Source organism: Lygodium microphyllum, chromosome 2 (genome assembly GCF_053477565.2).
Source record: "Lygodium microphyllum isolate KBCC chromosome 2, Lygodium_microphyllum_v1.1.10, whole genome shotgun sequence".
NCBI classification, from domain to species: domain Eukaryota; kingdom Viridiplantae; phylum Streptophyta; class Polypodiopsida; order Schizaeales; family Lygodiaceae; genus Lygodium; species Lygodium microphyllum.
The window spans coordinates 147,350,390-147,370,476 of NC_141136.1; positions in this window are offsets into that span (position 1 = coordinate 147,350,390).

Genomic DNA, 20,087 nt, shown 5'->3' on the forward strand with positions numbered 1-20,087 from the left:
ATGAGCCCCTTCGTGACCTAGGATGGGATCGTGGAACTCTAATACTAGTTACAAGGGAGGAATCTTGGTAGGCAGAATACCCTCGTGGAATTCTGGAGCCCCAAGAGGAACACCATGGAAAATGGAATTCTCTTGCAAGAAAATCTATCTTGTAACATCAACAAGCTTTTTTATTAGGGTTTATATGATCACAATGAAGAAAAGAACACCAGGCACAACAAATCTTCATGCAGCATCATGTAGATCTCCCACGGATTTGATAGAATCAACCATATTCTTCAATATCTTCACAAAATCCATCAATAGAACAAAGAACACAAAGGAATACACTATCTTTGAATAGAAATACATCACATAGTATTCATCTTCAATGTCTTCATAGTCTTCTCTCTCAATCTCTCATATACAATCACACTATTTTGATAGAATTGACTATCTCTGACTCTCTCTCTCTCTCTCTCCATCAATAGTACATCATATCCTCTCTACAATCACTCAATAATCACCCACAATAATCCTTCTTAGGTCGTGGATACACCTCCCAAGAGGTATGTTTGATATGAAGAGGCACCAGAGCCACTACAGTGTCTTTTCATAGCTCACCACTATCACTTCACTCCAGTCTTTACTTGAGTCTTCAACAACTACTTCTTTGACTTCTTTTAGCTCTTTTGCACTTGTATTCACCTCTTTCCAAGGCTAGAAAACTTTCCCAAGCTACACTCTCATCCAATAGAACACATACAGAGGCATACAGAAGGTCTACAGAGGCTCACAGAAGCTCATCAAAGAGTTATAGAAGGTCAACAGAAAGCATCAGAACCACATAACTCATACCAAAACCATTCCAAACCATAAAAAATCACTCAATAAGCTTTCAAACAATCTCAAACCCTATCAATCAATACTCCATCCTTCCTTACAAAGAGAAAACAGAACAAAACAGAAGCTCAACAGAAGCGATCAGGACCAAACAGAATATATCAAAACATCATCAGAACTCCACATCTCTACTAATAAACATCATGAGCTTAATAAAACCATTCCAACCTATCCAAAACACTCTCAAACCACTTCCGAACCAATCAATCATCTCATAAAATCAACCATTCAGCTCTCAAAAACAACAAAAATCAGCCAAAAAATAGGTCATTTCAACACTCAACATATCCCCACACTTAATAAGGAAGCGTCCTCGCAACCCAGGAAAAAGGGAATACAAGTTCAGTTAAAAGCTCAACTTTGATCTTCAAAAACAGTCCATCCAACCATGACCCCAACTTATAACATGTATCTGATATAAAGAATACAACAAAATGAAAACCCTTTATACATTAACACTTCTTATCAAACTGGAAATCACAACAAACTTGTAAAGGATATAAGAGGTTTCTTCTTCTGCATCATCAACAACTATCCAACCAGCAACACCATCACCACAATTCTCCAAAAATGTAGCTCACATGAAAGCAAATCGAATAGGCAACCACCACACTCTTATCACATAAATTAGCCCACAACACAAACACTACACACAACACAACCATCTGAATGACTCCTCCAAAAAGAGAAATTTATCATTAAAAATCATCCACCATACATTGCAAAGGTATCAATGAAGATGATCCCTCTTGAAAGATTGGTGATTTTGAAAACGATCCATGGACAAAGATTCATCTACAAATGTCTTGGGAGGATTCTGAAAAAACTGAAGGTAGCACATCCTTTCCAATAGGACAAGGTATCTGCTAGGCAAAAAGAGGGCATGAAAGTACAAGATATCTAGTTGCTGGGAATCAATGCTCACATTGACATTCATGCACAACTTTGGAATAGGCTTTGAATCATTATGAGAATGCCTATGCATATACGCCAGGTACCAAGTAAAATGAGCAGTTAAGCGCACAGAAGGATCTGTAGACTGAGAATACTGCTGAGCAAAATGCAGATAATTCTGATAAGCCTGACTAGCACTTATTCATTCTCCTGGGATCAATGGCCAATTGATTTGAGGTCGAGTAAGGGAATCATTTGAACTCCAGCCTCCTCTTCGAAGAATCTTCTGATCAAAACCTGGATACCCACTAACCAACTGAGGAGGATTAGGAATAGAAGTATTAGGAGACGGAAGAGGGACTAATGAAAGAGGATGAAACGATGGATAGGCAAAATATTAAAATGAAGAATGGATTAAAGATGGATTTGCTGAAAATTGAGGAGATTCTATTAAGAAAGGTGTTAAAAGATAAGCAGGAAAAGTTGATAGAATATCAGGGGATGGGGAAGGACAAGGATCAGGAGGTAGAAAAACTTGATATTCAATAAAAGAACAATGGGTAAAGATAGGAATTTGAGGAGATCCTTGAGGTTGGAAAAGAAGGGGTAGAATGACCTTTGGGTTAGATTAAAAAAGGAAAATATAAGCATCATACATATGAGCCATTTGCTGATAATGAGTTAGGCATGTTAAGGACAGACCTAAAGCTGATCTATGATGATAGGCTTCAAAGAAAGAAGTATCAAATGGGGGTTGGTTGGAGAGATAGGCTAAAAGATCCACCCTCAGTTGGTTAATGTTCTGGGCATGAGCTGAAGCTTTGACCTGACGGTGATTCAAAATGACAGCATCAACCATAGTGTGCCATGAAAACTCAGGACACTCAGCCACCTTTGAAGAATATCCCTGGAACATCTCATCAATCCTCAACTCCAAATGTTGGACATACAAAGAAGCTTGCAATACCACATCTCCAACATACCAAGCCAGATCTTCATCATCTGGAATAAGTAAATCACCCCTCAAATACATATAGGACAGAAGCATCGTATCTAGAGTGACAGAGTCTTCAAAAACCATCCTCACTACTTCTATTAGCAAATCTGATGACCAAGCCCCACTCCATCCATCCTCTGGAATAGGTAAATCCATCGTGGAAAGCTTTATATAGAAGGCCAACTTCTGTTGTTGATAATGGACAAAAAAGGAATGATCTGGTGGAACATATTCTTGATACTGCTCAAAAGAAAACCATAATAAATCCATGCGAGATTGCAATCTTTCCACCTTGGCCTGAAATAAGGGACATAAGGTAGCTTGTCTCTAAAGAGCTGCCAAGTCTGTAGGGGATAAAAGAGAAACTGGCTGCACAGGACTCTGTGTATTAGACCGAGATTGAGCCAACTAATCTTTGAGTTGCTAGATCTGAGCATTGCTCTGGTCTAAGATAGCTGTGGTGGGATTAAACTTCTCTGCTTGGGCACCTATCACCTCCTTCATCTCTTGAATCTCCTTCTGTAACTTATCCCTCTCCTCTGTTACAGCAACCATGTGAGACCTAGCTTCTGCCAACTCAGCTTTCAGCTTAGAGATTTCAGCTTTCTGAGTATCCACGAGCTTAGTCTGCTGCTCCATTTGCGTACAAAGGTCAGAGAATTTCTCCTGAGCAGAGGCTAACTCAGTATTGGTCTTATTCAGTTCCTCCTTAGACTGTTGAACTTCATCATAAAATGAAGAATATAATTGTTGGATACAAGCAGTCATCGAAAGTTCAATAGAACTCTGGATATCCTTGCATAGGAACGGAATAGCATCTCCAGTTACCAGGCGGTGAACAGAAGGAATAGTAAGTTCTAGCATCCCATCTCTATGGGCTCTGAAAAGATTTGGCATCTGAAGGAATGCAGGCAAGCTACTGCAAGACTGGGCAGGAATTGTCACTGGAACTAGAGGAGGAATAGGCACTGACTCAGCCACCCTCTTGAGGCGTTTTCTCTGAATGACCAGGGGAAGAGGAGAACTCTCATCCTCAATTATCACATCATTATCTTCATTATGAGGCAGAGGAGGAACTTCTGGAGGATCAACTGGAGGTAAAGGAATTGCCTTTGCAGGGGCAGCATGTAACAAGAAGACATAGAGGAAGTACCCAAATGTAACATTAGTCACATTTCCTCGAGTAGCTCGGATAAAGTGGTGATCTATCTTGGAGAGGAGGTAGGTACTCCAATCAATAGTTATGCCTTTCAAAATCATTCGTGAAGCTGTAAACAACTCCTTGGAAAGATAATGAGATGGGGATTTTGCAGGCATGAACCTGTCCTGAAGGAATTGGCATAGTTGTTTCCATAGGGGATTGGAAATCATGGAGACACCGACTCCTGACGTGGTAATGACCTTCTTCGGATCAAGAACATCTTGAGTCTGCTTCTGCAACAGCTTCAAAATATCGTCATTGGTGAACAACTGTCTGGTAGTAGGGACAGACTCCCCATGATATGGCAGACCAAGAGCCTTGCCTAGACTCTTCGGTGTCAGAAGAACAGTAGTGCCACGGACTAGACCAGACCTCTTATTGTAAGAGGTTAAAAACTCGTCACAAATGGTAGGATTATCTGGAACCAGTGGGAAAGACATGCTCACGAACTTGGACAAGCCCGCTTTAGCGACAACATCTGAATCCAGTAACAAAGAATAATCATGGACAGCCAAAGGAACATACTGAATTAGGGGAGGTGTATGAGAGGGTGCCATTCATATGGTTACACACACACACCACAAACACAGACAAACAAAGAGAATGCCTGCAAAGCAACAGACAAAAACCAAGGATAAGATATCAACCAAGGTGATAAAACGTGACTCGACCAACTATCCCCAAGTAAACCACAGCCTAGAAAAAATTCGACATGACCTCTACACATACGCGACCGAAAGCTTCATGCTATGCAACATGCAAACACCCAAATCCCCGTATCAGGCAATAAAGAAAAAAAACACTACACATCGTACCCTTAACCGTAACAAAGAAACTGAACCAAAACATAACAACAACCCACACATATCATGACCACAACTTTGATAATCAGGTTTGACCATGGAGACAACTCCGAAGACTTCATGTACCCATCCCATGAAATGAGCTCATTAAAAAGGGAAAATAAGTGCAGTGAGGGGGAATTAATTTAATGAAAGGTTCATTTTATGAATTATTAAGAAATGGGTGACATTTTTAATTAAGTGATAAACCTTAACGAGAAAATGACGGTTCCTTCTTAAAATTTTAATTACAAATTATTAGGTTGGAGCGGTGTATTAATCTGAATCCCAGACTTTGATACCCAGACTGGGTCTCTAAATGCAAATTCATTTATTAAAAATTAAGGTGATGTGGAGCACTTTTTTGTCGGTGCATGCTCTTTGTGACGGCTGGTTCATTTTCATTAAAAATATTAAGGTGCCTCTTAAGCGCACATAGCGCGTGCTAAGTGAACGGCTAGTTGATTTTAATTAGAAAAAGGTGTGTTTGGCGCGATCGCGTGTGCCATGGTGGTGTTTAGGGTTCATGTTAAAAATTAAGCGTGGAGTTTGGGGTTGCGGAAAAAATAAAAATATAAAAGGAAAAATACCTGGAAGTGGGTGTATGTGTATGCAATGAATGCGCACTTATCAATCCCAAAATGTAGGCGAGCAATCCAAAAAGAACCAAGGTATCTGGATTTTTTTCAGATTTTCCAGCTTGTGTTTGGAATTAAAGAGGATTTTTCATGAATTTAGGCATTTAATGAAGCATTTGTACCATAAAATAATAATGAAATAAAATGGCACATCATTTTCATCTTAGAAAATATTCCAAAAATAAGCAAAAAAGTTAATGAAATTATCAAGATTTTTTTTGCAATTAAATTGGTATTTTTACCAATTTTAATGAATTTTTGCTCATTTTGTATGTATTTTTGAAAAAAAAATTACTTTTAAAATGTTTTTGATTTTTTTTTTGAAATTTTCAGTTTAGAAAAATATTGCAATTTACTGCAGAAAGATTTTTTGGTAAATTTTTTGAATTTTAATTGATTTTTAATGAATTTTGTAATTTTTAAATGTATTGTTAAGGTTTTTCGGGTTTTGAAATGAAAAATCCGGGAATATACCCAGGAATGGATTGCGTGTCAGCTACATGTGAACATTCGGCTGGGGCACACCACCGCACGGACCAGCTAACGTGCGTCCCTGCGCGTGAACAACCGTGAACAGACTCCCGCACACGAACACAACCACACGCGCACACACACCTCGTGTTGGGCAGGGGGCTGAGAATGGTGCCTGCGGGTTTCTGCGTGGTTCGGCGGTTTCCATCTGGGAGGTTGTGATGGGGGGTAGGGAGAAGGGGGGCTTAAGAGGGGGTGTCTACGGGGTGGGAGTGTGTGTGGGGGTGAATGGGTGGGACTGGGGGCTTATGGGGGGGTTGGGAGGTTGTGGGGTTGTGGGTTGGTGTGTGGCTGGGGGGAAATAGGGGCTTATGGGGGTAACTGGGGCTTATGGGGGGGTAAGGGGGGAGAGTTGGTGGGACTGGGGTGGGATGGGGGGCTTATGGGGGGGTAAGGGGGGTTGTGGGGTATTGGTGGAAATGGCGTGGCGGGGGGGCCTGACAGGGCAGGCGGCGGCGACTCCACGAGGAGGCGGCGGGGACGTGCCAGGTGGCGTGGCGACGTGGTTGCAGCGACGGCAAGGGTGGCTTGGGTGGGGCGAGGGCTAGCGGGCAACAGGGCGACAAGGGGGGCGTCAGAGGGCCCAGACGGGGGCCAGGCGTGGCGAGGGCCAGCGGGCACCAGAGGGGACAGCTTCAGTGGCAGCACCAGGGGCGGAGGGCCCAGGCGAGGTGGTGGGCAGGGCGTGAAGAGGGGTGGGCGTGACCACGAAGAGGCGACGGGAGAGGAGGGAGTTAGGAGAAGAGGAGGAGGAGGGAGGAGATGAGGAGGAGGAGGGAGAAGATGAGCAGGAGGAGGAAGGGATAGGGAGGGAGAAGGACACGCAGGGGGGAGAGGGAGATGGAGGTGGTTGGGGGGAAGGGGTCGGGGAGAGAGAAAGGGGGGGGGTGGGGGGGATAGGGGAGGGTGCCAATGGATGTGGGGAGGGGGTGCCCATGGGGGGTGGGGAGGTGCCCATGGGGGGTGGTGGGGGGGGGGGGGGGGGGGGGGGAGATGGGTTTGAGGAGGGTACCCGGGGCGTGGGGTACCCGCCATAAAAGAAAGGCGTGCCCCCGTCCCGTGCGCATGCGCGCGACGGGGCAAAAGAATTTTGCCGTGACAGGATCGAAATAGCACCACGATGTCAATACGGGGTACGCGGACGCGAGCAAGGCACGTGGAGACGCATAAAATTGAAAACAGGCGAGTTCACGCGCGGGACGAGTCGTGCGAAACACGTAAACATAAAGAAAAATTAATATCTCCCAATCTGGGCATCGAAACGAAATGTCATTAAAACAAAAATTTTGCAGGACGGCAGGGGGAAGATAGGGAAAAAATGCAATGGGGGTTCCGGGGGGTAAGGGCGTTCACATGCAAAAAACGCAAAAAGGCCCAAAAAACGCAAATGAAAATTAATATCGAAAGATCCGTGCATCAGAATGAGGTGCAAGAAGAAGGAAAAATGAGCAGAAAGACGTGCTTGGCAATCTTATCACGTCAAAACATGGTTCCGACAGAGAGAAGACGCATTCACATGGGAAAAACTCAAAAAACAGACTCAAAAATGGAATCGAAAATTAATATTGGACGAACCGCTTGCCGGAATGACATGCAGTAAAAAGAAAAAATGTCTGCAGGAAAGGGTGGCACAGGGGAGTCATGTTAGAATGCAGTTCCGGCGGAAGTAGGAGGGGTTCACATGCAAAAAACACCAAAAATACGTCCGAAAACACATATAAAAATTAATAATTAAAAATCCAAAAGTCGAAAGAGGATGGAGGAAAAAGGAAAAAGGTGGGGGAAGGCATGTGGACACGGTTGTCAAATCAAATTGGAATTTTGATGCAAACAGGGTAGGCTCACATGGAAAAATGTCAAAAAGACGCATTAAAAAGTCTCGAGAAACCACAAAAATTAATATTGGACAAACCGTGCATCGGAAGGACACAGAGTAAAAAGGAAAAATGGAAGGGGAAAAGTTGTTGTTAGGGCTATGACATCAAATCATTGTTCCGAAACAAGAAAAGCGCGTTCACATGGAAAACCGTCCAAGTTACGCAAAATGCTTCTAAAATTAATAACTCAAGAAGTATGCACCGGAATAGAGGTGGGTAAAAAGAAAAAATGGTCATTCAAAGGGATGAATAGGGCTATAAGGTTGGATATGGATTTGGGTGAACGTAGGGTACGTGCACATGGCAGTATAGCAAAATCAGGGAGTGAAGGAAAAATGCAAGGGAACAGCCTCGAGGGTGGGTGAAAAATGGATGCATGGGTGGGAAGGACCCCGGCAGGGTAAAAGCAAGGCATGGCATAGAGGCATTAGTAGGTTGAGGCATATGTAGAGGGGTATGCAATGTAGGCGCACAGGGATGCATCCCCACACTTAAAACCTTAACGGGTAGGGTTGACCAAGCAACATGGACCGAATACCACACAACACACCATCCATTAATGTCCCTACACTTAAAAACATGATCGTCATTGACCATAGAAGGTGTAGGGTTAGAAAAACTTGGCCCATGTTGTTGAGAATTAAGGTTGACTGTCGATGGCACGTCCACTGTCGTTGTCGGCTGGTACCAAGGCATCTTCATAGCACACGTCGTTCGTAGTAGGGACCACGTGGCAGTACCCAGGGAGGTAGATGATGGATGAATCTCGTCGAGTCGGTGTCGCTGACGAAGGAGAGTCACTCGGCTTACAACACTTAGATGGGATGAGATAACAGTCACTCACCCCATTACTAATATCACTCGAGAAATAATGATTGAAACCCATATCTCATACCTGGGTTTAGGAATCAACAAGGGAATGGTGCAGAGGGAGTATGCTAGGGTGCACAGTTGATGGTGCATCACTGCGTCCAACTCGTCTGGCATAGGTTCAAGCAGGAAGGCAAGGGAGCCTTACAATGCAGTGTATAGAACAAGGTGACGTGTCTTGTGATGACGGTAGAGACCCACCCCGTGGGTGCATAGGGAAACGGGAACGAACCTGACTCCAAAGGTTGTAACGTCCCTCAATCCTCACTGCTCGGTAATTGATTGAAGAAACTCCTGTCACACTCAGCCCACCCTCTGTTTCACGCTCTGTTGAAAAATACAGAGGGCAACCATGTCCTGAAACCCATTGATGTAATCCTCATGGTCACTTGTGCAGAGGTTGTATGCCTTGTGCGCATTTGATGGTGCAATTGTGCATCCCGCCCTATGCCAGCATACGTGCGAGAAGGAAGACCAGGGAGCCTTATGGTGCAGTGCACAAAAACAGATCATGCTTTGTGCATTGAGAGGCCCGTCCCGTGCGTGCAACACTTCATTCACACTGCTCACCTCTCATTTGATTTGAAGGGAAAAGACTGGTCACTCGCCCCACCCTCTGTCTCACTCTCTGTTGATAATTACAAAGGGCAACCCATACTCACTTCCCCATCCGGTTAGGATGAAAGCTCGCGTCACTCGATTGTTTGTCGATGAAGATCACATCATCAGTTGAATACCCAGGGAGGTAGCCATCAGATCGAACGTGGGGTGAGATAGGAACATGGCGTTTGCTAGAGGACAGTTAGACGCTATGCAGAGAGACACAGGACACAATGTACCAAGGGAGGTAGCTTTGGAATTGGATCCTGGGGATGTCAATTGATGAATCCACTTTCTGGACTGCTGGGTGTTTCCACCTTTTCCATAGCCAGCTTCTCGCCCAAGGCTATTAACCACCTTTTCTTGGAACGAGACCTGCTATGACAGGGAATTGCTTCCTTTTCTCCCATAACAGTTTTTTTTTTCTCATTTTCTTTGTTTTTTTTTCTTTTTTTCTGGTTTTGTTGTTGTTTTTTTTCTTTTTTCTCCTATTCCCGAGGGTGTCTCCACCTTTTCTCGAAGAATAGGTTGGCATGACAGGGACCTAGGTCCTTTTCTCCCATGATCGATCTGTATATATATATATATATATTGTTTCGAATTAAGCAAGGGAATGGTGGAAATACCATTTGTCAGAACCCACCTCGCCACTATCACGGGTGAAAAAGAGGATAAGAGATTAGGGCTGGAAGGTGGGGCTGAGGGAACAGAGGGTTGCGTCCATCTCATTAGGAGTAGCTGAAGAACGGCTATCAGAAGTAGCATCATAAGAAGTACAGTGCCACGCCAATGGGGGAAAGGATCAGGTGACCGTGATTGTCAAGATCCCCAAGGAGTGAAGTACTTCTCCAGGCGATATCCATTGATCAGGAAGGGATCATCAAAGGCATCAACGGTCTGCACTTGGATAGAGCCATTAGGGTTGACAGCAAGTACCTTATATGGGCCCATCCACCGCTGTTGGAGCTTGCTAGGAAACTTGCCAAATCGTGAATCATAGGCTAGGACCAAATCACCTTCCTTGAACTCCTTGTGCTTGATGAAGCTATCATGGTAAGCCTTACGTCGAGCTGGCATGGCTTCCACGCACTGTAGAGCCATCCTGTGAGTTTTGTCCAAACATTCCAAGTGCAGGAGACGGCGTTGCAGTGAATCATCGTCCCCCAAACGCTCTTTGATAGCCACTCGCAAAGAGGGCAATTCCAGTTCAACAGGGAAAACAGCTTCTGTACCATACACCAGTTGGAAGGGTGTCTGTCCTGTTGCTGCTTTATGGGAGGTTCTATGAGAGAGGAATTTTGGTGTTGAGAAGTGCTTAAAAATAGCTAAAAATTATGAATATCAAGGGAAAAATATTCAACGTCGAAGACGGCGGCTCGATCTAGGAAAATTTTAAGCGCCAAAGTGCTTTAAAGGCGCCTGAGAGACACTTGTTGATTTTTCATAATTTTTCAGACTGTTGTGCGGGTTGACAAGAGTTACCAGCCAATGCGGGATGCCGAGCCAAAAGCCTAGGATTTTTCAGAGCTCAATTCGGAGTTCGGACGGGGAAGGAGCCAAGAAATGGTCAAGATTTGAAAGGGTGGCCACAACATGGACCAAAGGGGGGGTGCCCTTTGGGGATATTTTAACCGCCCAACCAAAACCCGCATGAAAAAATTGTGGAGAGAGAGGAGAAGAAGGCGCCAACAGAGGGCACCGAAATTCATGCCATGGATGGGAGGAGGCAACCTCCAGCCTGCAAACAACCCACATCACTGATCATTGCCCTTGCTTCCCTCCTGGATGCCAATCATATCACCGCCTCTTGCCCGATAAATGGTGGTCTCTGTGAAGAATTCTGATTTCAGTCTTTCTCTCTCCTTCCTCTCTCTCCCCTAAAGGCAGATTCATGTGGTGAAGAAGAAGAAGAAGAATGGATGACGAATGCTTATCCAATGAAGACCGGATTGCTCCGTGGTGCAAGAGGAAGGAAGATTGCTGATTGAGGACTGTCATGAGCATTAATGGTGGCTGGAAATCAGTCCTGAGATATGGCAAATAAAAACCCGCAATCCGCAAAGAATGGTAATCTCATTTTTTTACAAAGGAAATTGATGGTTTATGTAAGTTGCTTCATGAATATTTGTTCCCATGGGATGATTATACATTATAATATTGTTTGCAATGTCTTTCAACAGTTTATGATCAGAAAATCATAAGTGTTGTGGATGAAATTAGTAGGGTAAAACCCGTAAAATATGTGGAAACTAGGTGTTTTTGAGAGATAAATGGAAAATATAGTAAGACACACCAACTAAACTTGTGTTTTTGTGGCAAATGAACCTAAGGGCCATAGTCCACAACTCATTTTGTATTTTTAGTCATTTAATATTGCAAAAAATACAAGAAAAATAGAGAAAAATAGAGGAAAAATGGATTTTGAGTGTCGAAAATTAAGGAAAAATAAGATTCATATTTGTGGATGTATGGGGGGTTTGAAGTATGAGGTTTAGCCTCACTTCAGCCCTAACTTTATGTTCTAGTGAGTTTTTATGGCTTTTTATACAATGAAAAATGTGAAAAATGAACCCTAAACCTATGCACCATGCACAACCTAAACGGATGAGGGGGTAGAGTGTATCAAAGGTGTTTAAATGTTGAATGAAATGATGAAAAGCTTGCTGGTTTTATGCATACCATTTAGGTTGGTCGATGATTGAAAATTAAGGATCTAGTAGCACGAGGGTTTCTCAATGCTAGGTTCATGCAATGCCGCATACGAGCAATAGTCAAATTCATTGAAAGAAATGTTTTCCACATGTGCACAAATGCTGATTTTCTTAATTGCTTGAGCACATGGACATTCACAAGTTGTATAAATCATAAAGAAGTTTAAAAAGTATCAGACACTACCTCCTGGATGCATGGCAATTGCTTTCTAGAGGAACATGACCAACGTTGAGTGAGTAAGGTTGTCCAAGTTGTAGGCTAGGCGTTGGGTCTAGGGGAAAGTAAAGTGAGGAATCATAGTATATCTCTTGGAAATACACGAATCATAAAAGAGAGAAGTTTGTGTTTGTATGTGTTGTATATGTTTAGCGACGCATCGAGGGGCCAATCCCCAAGGTGTAGGAGAGTCGCAGTGAGGTAGCAGCATTCAATCATTGGAGGACCTCCCATGTTTGTACTTCCTGCTATTTGGCAATGTGCTGGGACTCCCTCTGAGGAGTGTTAGTTGCGTTAGAGTTGGCCTAGAGACATAATACAAACGCAAGATGTTTAGGAAGATGATGTATGTGTCATTCACGCTCCAGGCCGCGAGGTAGTAGGGTTGTTGAGTGCATGATAGAGGTCAGGCTAGTGCATGAGCCAGTGCCGGCCCGTTTCAGGTCCCATCAGTGGTGCGTCTGTCGGGAGCCGCTTAGAAGTGGCGGTCCTCGAATCTTGGTTGTCTAGGGACCAATTAGCAGTTTATGCCAAAGGATAGTGAGATTGATCCGTTATTCATCGATAAGCATCGTCTAGCCGAAATCCAAAAGCAAGAGAGAGAGAAAGAGCTAGGCGACGTGTTGAAATTTTTAGGAGGTACTCCCCTAAGCATAGCGGTGTTGAACCCTTACGAGGGAGTGGATCTAGTGGTCTTAGTGCCACAAGCAGTTCGTTAGGAAAAGGTGGAAGCTCTAGTGCTCCCCTGTCTTCCATAAGCTAGTCTACATCAAGTGCGGGAGGTGTAACCCCACCGTCCCCTATTCCTAGTGCAAATCCAATTCTTGTCATGGCGCAGCCTATTGCAATTCCTGCAGGAACGACGGATTTTCCGGCTTTAGTTTACTCGCTACCCATTTTTAATGGGCTAGTTGAGGAAGATGCAGAACTCCACATCAGGGAGTTTCAAAAGCTGATGTTTAACTGTCGCATCCAAGAAGAAGGACATTTAATGATGTTCTTCAACATGACTCTCAAAGGAAGAGCTGCCATATGGTATCATGGTTTAGAAGCTAGAACCATATTGAATATTGATTCATTTTATGGAGCTTTTTGAAGGGAGGTTGCCCCTGAAAGGGGTGGGCAATATTGGTTGCGTGTACTTAACGTAACCTGCCAAGAACCACATGAGGATATTCGTGCTTATGCGAAGAAACTAAAAGAGGTTTTTCGTAAGTTGGACACCTCTATTCCTATCCCCGCAGCGGCTCAATTGCAATATTTTCTGCATGGTTTGGACTTTAATATCCAGTTGCAGTTGAGTAGTGTCCCTTTGGGGGATATAGATACTGCCATTACACGAGCACAAGAAGTGGAATCCCGACTACAAGCAGCCTATGCCTCTCGAGGCAATTCGAATATAGGTCTAGCATTGGGAAATAATATGGCAATAGCCAATGGTAGTGGTAGCCAAGGGATAGCGATGGCTAATCCTAATGGGAGAGGGAATATGATGCAGAATGTGCCTTTATTACCAGCTCCCCCTAGCATGTTGATGCCTATGGGCAATCAAATGGCTCCAAATGGTGGAGGCCAGGCAATTAATCCTAATACCATGCATGTGGTTCAACAACTAGGGCCTAGTCGAATTGTTAGGCCAATGGAACGACAGGGTAATGATCAAGGCTACTAGTCGAGCGCTTCCAATGTTCTTGGCGAGGTTAAGGACATGATGAAGCATTATACTGACATGATTACGGAGTAGTATCGACAAATAGCCGTTGATGTCAACTTTCTTAAAAAACAACAAAATTTAATAGGAAGTAGATACCCAGATGAGGGTGCACCTTCGAGGTTTACTGCAAATGGTGTGGTGGGCAACGTTATCCACGAAATTGCCCAAATGTCAAGTGCAACATCTGTGGGAAATCTAGCCATTTAGCAGCTACTTGCTGGAGTAAGATTAGTTCCCTCTAGTGAGGTAGTCGGCAACCAGGGCCTATTAATCATCGTGCCCAAGGAAATGATTCCCAGCGAGAAGACGGGCCTAAACAAATACTCCAACGACCAAAGACTACAGTGGAGGAGCTGCCTAATGGTAGTGGGGTTAGTTTGATTGAGGTTGTGGGCATTAATGACGTTGAAACCTCTAATCTGCAAGTTGTCCTTACAAGAGGTCAAAAGGGTAGAGAGGCCGACAAGGATAAGCCTGTCGACGAAAACCCTAAACAAGGCGACACAGGAATGCAAGTTCTAGATCCTGCCATGGAAGGGGGACCTCTGAAGCCCGTGGAGAGTAAAGCCGATGCTAAGAAGGATAAGGAACCACCGAGGAAGAAGGTGAAAGTTAAAAAAGAGGTAATAAAGCCGGTTCAGTGACCTAAAGAGCAGATGGTTTGGCGTGAAAAGCCAACTCTACTGAACTATCATGAATTCAATTTGGTGAGCTCTCTTTGCAAAGTCAAGCTGGATGTGAACCTTTTATAGCTTATTAAGCTTTCCCCAAGAGTACGCAAGGAATTTAGAAAGATCCTGCGTACCGAGTATATCGTAGAACCTTTGGGTATTGCGCGAGTTGGTGATGATTGGTTCGAGCATGCTGAGAAGCATTGCCCAAGGGTTGCAGCCTATGTCGATGGGATATTAGTAGATTATGCCATTGTCGACACGGGATCATCTGTTAACATTATGAGTTCTGAACTGATGGGAAAGGTTGGGTCTTGCGATCCAGAAAGATACCTCCACAATTCTCAGAATGGCAGATGATAGTTTGAGACAGCCGAAAAGCTACATTACTAAGGTCCATGTCACTGTTGCAAATGTAGAATGCCTGTTGGACTTTAGGGTAATTCGTTTTGCAGGGCATCCAAGTTACGAAGTATTACTTGGACGACCTTGGATCTTGCAAGCGGACTGCCAAGTGGATATACCTGTCGGTCGGCTGATATTCGGCAGAGGTGCTCAGCGCGTGGTGATTGATGCCTATCCTGAGTCCCCGCAAAGTGAGAGAGCTCCTCTATCTTCCATAGAATTGGAGACATTAGAGGATTTATCCGCCAGTGAGACATCATTGAGTGATGAGTCCAAAGAGGGATCCACCACTGAAGACATCTATCAAATCACTTTGAACGAGCCGATAGAGGCCCAAGATTGTATAAGAGATGTAGATGTTATTGAGTTAGACCTTGGCACGCCAAATGATTTGCGGCCAATTAAATTAGGTTCTATGCTCAGCTCAGCAGAAAGGGAGGACTATGTGTCCTTGATTCAAGAATTCCGCGACATCTTTGCTTGAAGTTATGATGAGCTGAGAGGCATTCCTCCTAGCCTGGCTGTTCATACTATTCCTGTAAAAGAAGGAAGCCGCCATGTACGACAGAAAGTAAGGCATATGCCTTTCGAACTGAGGGACGGGCTGTTTGAAGAGTTACAGACACTTCGGAAAGCAGGTTTGATTTTTCCTATGCAACACACGGAATGGTGTTCACCAGTTATTATCAGAAAGAAGAAAAATAATCAAATCCGATTATGTGTAGATTTTAGAGAGCTGAATAAGCAGAAAATTAAGGATTACTACCCGTTGCCATTCATTGACCAGATTTTGGATCAATTAGCAGGTAGGGAGATATATTCGTTTATGGATTGCTTTGCAGGATACAACCAGATGGCAATTGCAGAAGAGGACAAGTTGAAAACGACATTTATTACTGTCTTTGGTACTTTTGTGTACCATGTGATGGCATTTGGTTAATGCAATGCGCCTGGTTCGTCGCAACAAACAACAGATAAGACATTCGGTGACATATCCCCTGAAGAGTTGAAGGTGTTTATTGATGACTTAGGGGCCGCTACCGTGAGAGAAAGGCAGTTGATTATTTTGCAAAAATGTTTTGAGTGGTGTAGGCAATTTTGCATCGCTCTAAACCCACGGAAGTGTGTTTTCGGTGTATCTTATGGGCTATTGCTGGGCCATGTGGTCAGTTCGATAGGAATTGCGACAGATCCCGAGAAGGTCAAAGTCATAGTTGCCATTGGTCCACCACGCACTCCGAAAGAAGTTCAGAGCTTTCTATCTTCGGTTGGTTATTACCGTAGATTCATAAACGCCTTGGCAGAAAGAACGTTGCCGCTTACCAATCTGTTATCCTTTAGCTGTTTGTTTGTATGGAGCGACCCTTGTAAGGTATCTTTCGAGGATGTGAAACATGAGCTAGTAAAAGCTCCTGTTTTAAAAGCACCTAAAAGAGGCGAGGTGTTTTATATATTTTCAGCAGCCACCATGCATAGTATCAGTTGTCTGTTTAGCCCAAATCTGGGAGGAAAAGTGGTATCATCCGATAGCCTTTGCTAGTCAGAAATTGGGCATTTCAAAGATCAATTATACCTATATGGAGATGTTGTGCCTTGAATGGTCTTTGGGACCAAGAAATTCAGGCATTATATTCTCTATGAGAAAATTGTGCTTTATACGAAGGCAGAGGGGCTTCGATTATTGATGAATAAGCTACAGCCGCCTGATCATCTAGCGAAGTGATTAATCACTTTGCAGGAGTTTGATTATGAGATCAGGAGTAAGCCACCAAGGTTACATGGTATTGTGGAATGTCTTGTGGACTTTGGGGAGCCGAAAGAATCTGTGGGGCTGAAGGTAGTGACATGGAGTTGTTATTTAAGATAGATACGGCGTCTATTCCCTCCTAGTATGATGCAATAACACATTATTTATCGATAGGAGAGGTTGGATCCGAACTATCTAAAGCTGAGAGAAGGAAAATTAAGCAGCAGGCATTAAAGTTTGCCTTGGTCGCAGGTACATTATATTGGCAAGGGGTTGATGACATCTATCGCCGATGTGTGATGCCTGACGAGGTGCCATTCATTTCGGAAGAGTGCCATGATTCCTCTTGCGGAGGTCATTTTGCTGGACGACTTACATCACAAAAGGCTTTAAGAGCAGGTTACTGTTGGCCTGCTAATTTCCAGGATGCATTCGCGTATGTTAAGAGATGCGATATTTGTCAACGACATGATAGTCGAGAGAATAGGAAAAGACCACTCACCCCTATTATGGCGGTACTTCCATTTGAGAAGTGGGGAATAGACTTTGTGGGTCCTATTACTCCATCGTCGACTGCGCAAAAGAGGTATATTATTGTAGCAATTGACTACTTCACAAAGTGGTCAGAAGCACGTGCAACAAGGAAAGATGATGCTAAAGAAACCGCTAGTTTCCTTTTAGAGCAGATAATATGCCGTTTTGGTCCCCCGAAAGAATTGGTGTCGGACCGTGGAACCCATTTCCTGAATAAGGTGATCAAAAGCTTGACAGAGGCTTGGCAAATCAAGCACAATAAAATGACTCCTTATAATCCGCAGGCAAATGGACAGGTTGAAAGTACCAACAAGCAGCTTGTGGGTATCCTATCGAAAGTCGTATCTGAAAGAAACGTGACTGGGATAAGAAGCTATATGTGGCAGTATGGGCATATAATACCACGTTCAAGCGAGCCACTGGCCACATGCCATTCAAACTAGTTTATGGTGAGGAGTTCGTTTTACCCTTAGAAATTGAGTTGCCGACCATTAGATTCACAATAAACCATTCTTTGGGTAGTGAAGACGCCCTATTAGAGCGATTTATGACCTTAGTGCACCTCGATGAAATTAAGTTGCAAAGCCTGTTACACCAAGAGGTGGCTAAACGTTGCATGAAGCAGTTGCATGACCTAAAAGTGAAGAAGTATAACTTTAAGAAAGGACAACTGGTTTTATATTATGATGCGCGTAGGGAGTTGTTTCTAGGAAAATTGGAGCCTAAATGGGATGGGCCCTACAAAATTGTCAGGCTAGGGAAAAACAGGTCTACGGCCCTATTAGCTGATCTACATGGAGTAGAGTTTAAGAATAAGGTTAATCTTAATAAGATTAAACCTTACTATTTCTAAGTGTGCTAATATAGAGAAATTCATTGCAAGTCCATACTAGGAATGATCTGAGACCTGCGGAAGAGCTTAAAGACGGTTGATGGGTCAGTTAATCCCTTATTTGGAGCACCCATATATGGAGCAGAGATACCATCAGGGGAAACTCATCTGGTGGAGCAAAGGGTATAAAGTGATTAGAAAGAAGACGGAACCTTTGTGTGGGAGATTAAAGTCTTCTGCCACCACTGTTTACGACTGTTGACGAGTATCCCTGTTGAGTTCAATGAAGAAGGTGCGATGGAGCCGTCAGTTCATCCTCTTAATATGCTAAACATTGATTATCATAATTACAAATAGAGGAGTTTGTGATGGCCAGCTGTGTAAACCCATTGTGGATGTATACATTATATTTTGATAGAGCGTCTAGGGGCCCTACTAAAAAATGAAGTGTTGGAGTAGTAATCCGAGATCCCCGATGTAGAGTGACGATGAAGTTAGCTGCTTATCTCGGGATAGGATTCACTAACAACATGGAAGAGTATAAAGCCTTGATTATGGGACTGTATATTGCCAAACAAGGTGGTATTCGTCGGTTGTTAGTAAAAGGGGATTCCTAGTTGATCTTGAATTAGCTAGATGGGACGTACACAGTGCGGAATCCCATTCTTTGTATGTATCATCGAACTGCTATGACCCTACTAGAGGAGTTTGAGAGAGTGTCTTTTCAATTGATCCCACGTTACTGGAATTAGTTTGCAGATTCACTAGCAAATCTTGCTTATGAAGAAGACCTCTTCTTTAATTGTGGTCCTAGTCCGGATATTGTGATCAATGATGAAACATGACTCGGTCGCTTGTGGGGTATGTTATCAGAGCATGCGATATATGGCAGACAATGGTTGTGAGACAATGGTTCCAAGCCGAGCACTAATGGCTACCTCTCACATAACCGACGCGCAATGCCTACCTTACGGGTGTAGTGAGCTTACCTCCGTGCCGTTCGAGTTACCTCCTCTTGCGCGCACTCCAAGTAGCTCCACGATCCAAATGCAAGCTTCAAGCAAGCTCCATCCTCAAGCTCCACGCTCCAAGCTCCATTGCCGCGAGCAAGACAAGAGAAGAGAAGAGAAGAGAAGAAGAGAGGAGAAGATAGAGAGCTTCTCCTCCTCAGTCCCTCACTCTCACACACTCACTCCCTCACACTCTCACATTCCCTCTCTCAAGCACAAGCTCAAGCAAGCAAGAAGAAGAAAAAGAAGAAGAGAGCTACTTTTGGCCACGCACAAGAATGAGCTTCTCATTCACTTTTCAACTTTATATACAAAACCCTAAATCCCTTTTGGGTGGTCATCTCCTTTTCCCCTTTTTACATGGCCGACCATAGCTTAGGCCCTTTTTCCCATTGTCCTTCTATTGTCCTTTTTTCTTTCTTTCTTTCTTTTCTTTTCCTTTTTTTTTGTGGGAAAAGTGAATACAATCAATGCCATACATTGAGACTGTTAGCCTTTCATTTGGATTGAGAAATGTTGGGATTCAAAGGCTATGAAGAATTGATATTACAGAGATGATTGTGTCACCAGCCTTGATGCTAGAGGAACTATTGTTGAGATGAAGAGATACACTTGAGATTTTGCAAACCTCTTTGTAACATGTGAGACATCGAACAATTGAGGTAGCACTTGGAGTGAGCTGTGCATGGACAAGGGCAGAGCATCTTGCGAATTGAATCTTGGATGATGAAGAGACGTTCGCCCTTGTTGAGAGTGTGGCTCCTGCCCGAACATAGAGTTTGGCCAAGAAGGAGGAGGTAATCGATGATTATGCTTTGGCCATGCTCAGTTGCAATATGTGCTTTTTCTGCAAAGGTGTCCTTGGGTTCTCATCGAGTGGCGTTTCCGTCATGGCTTTTGTTTCTTGGTATCCT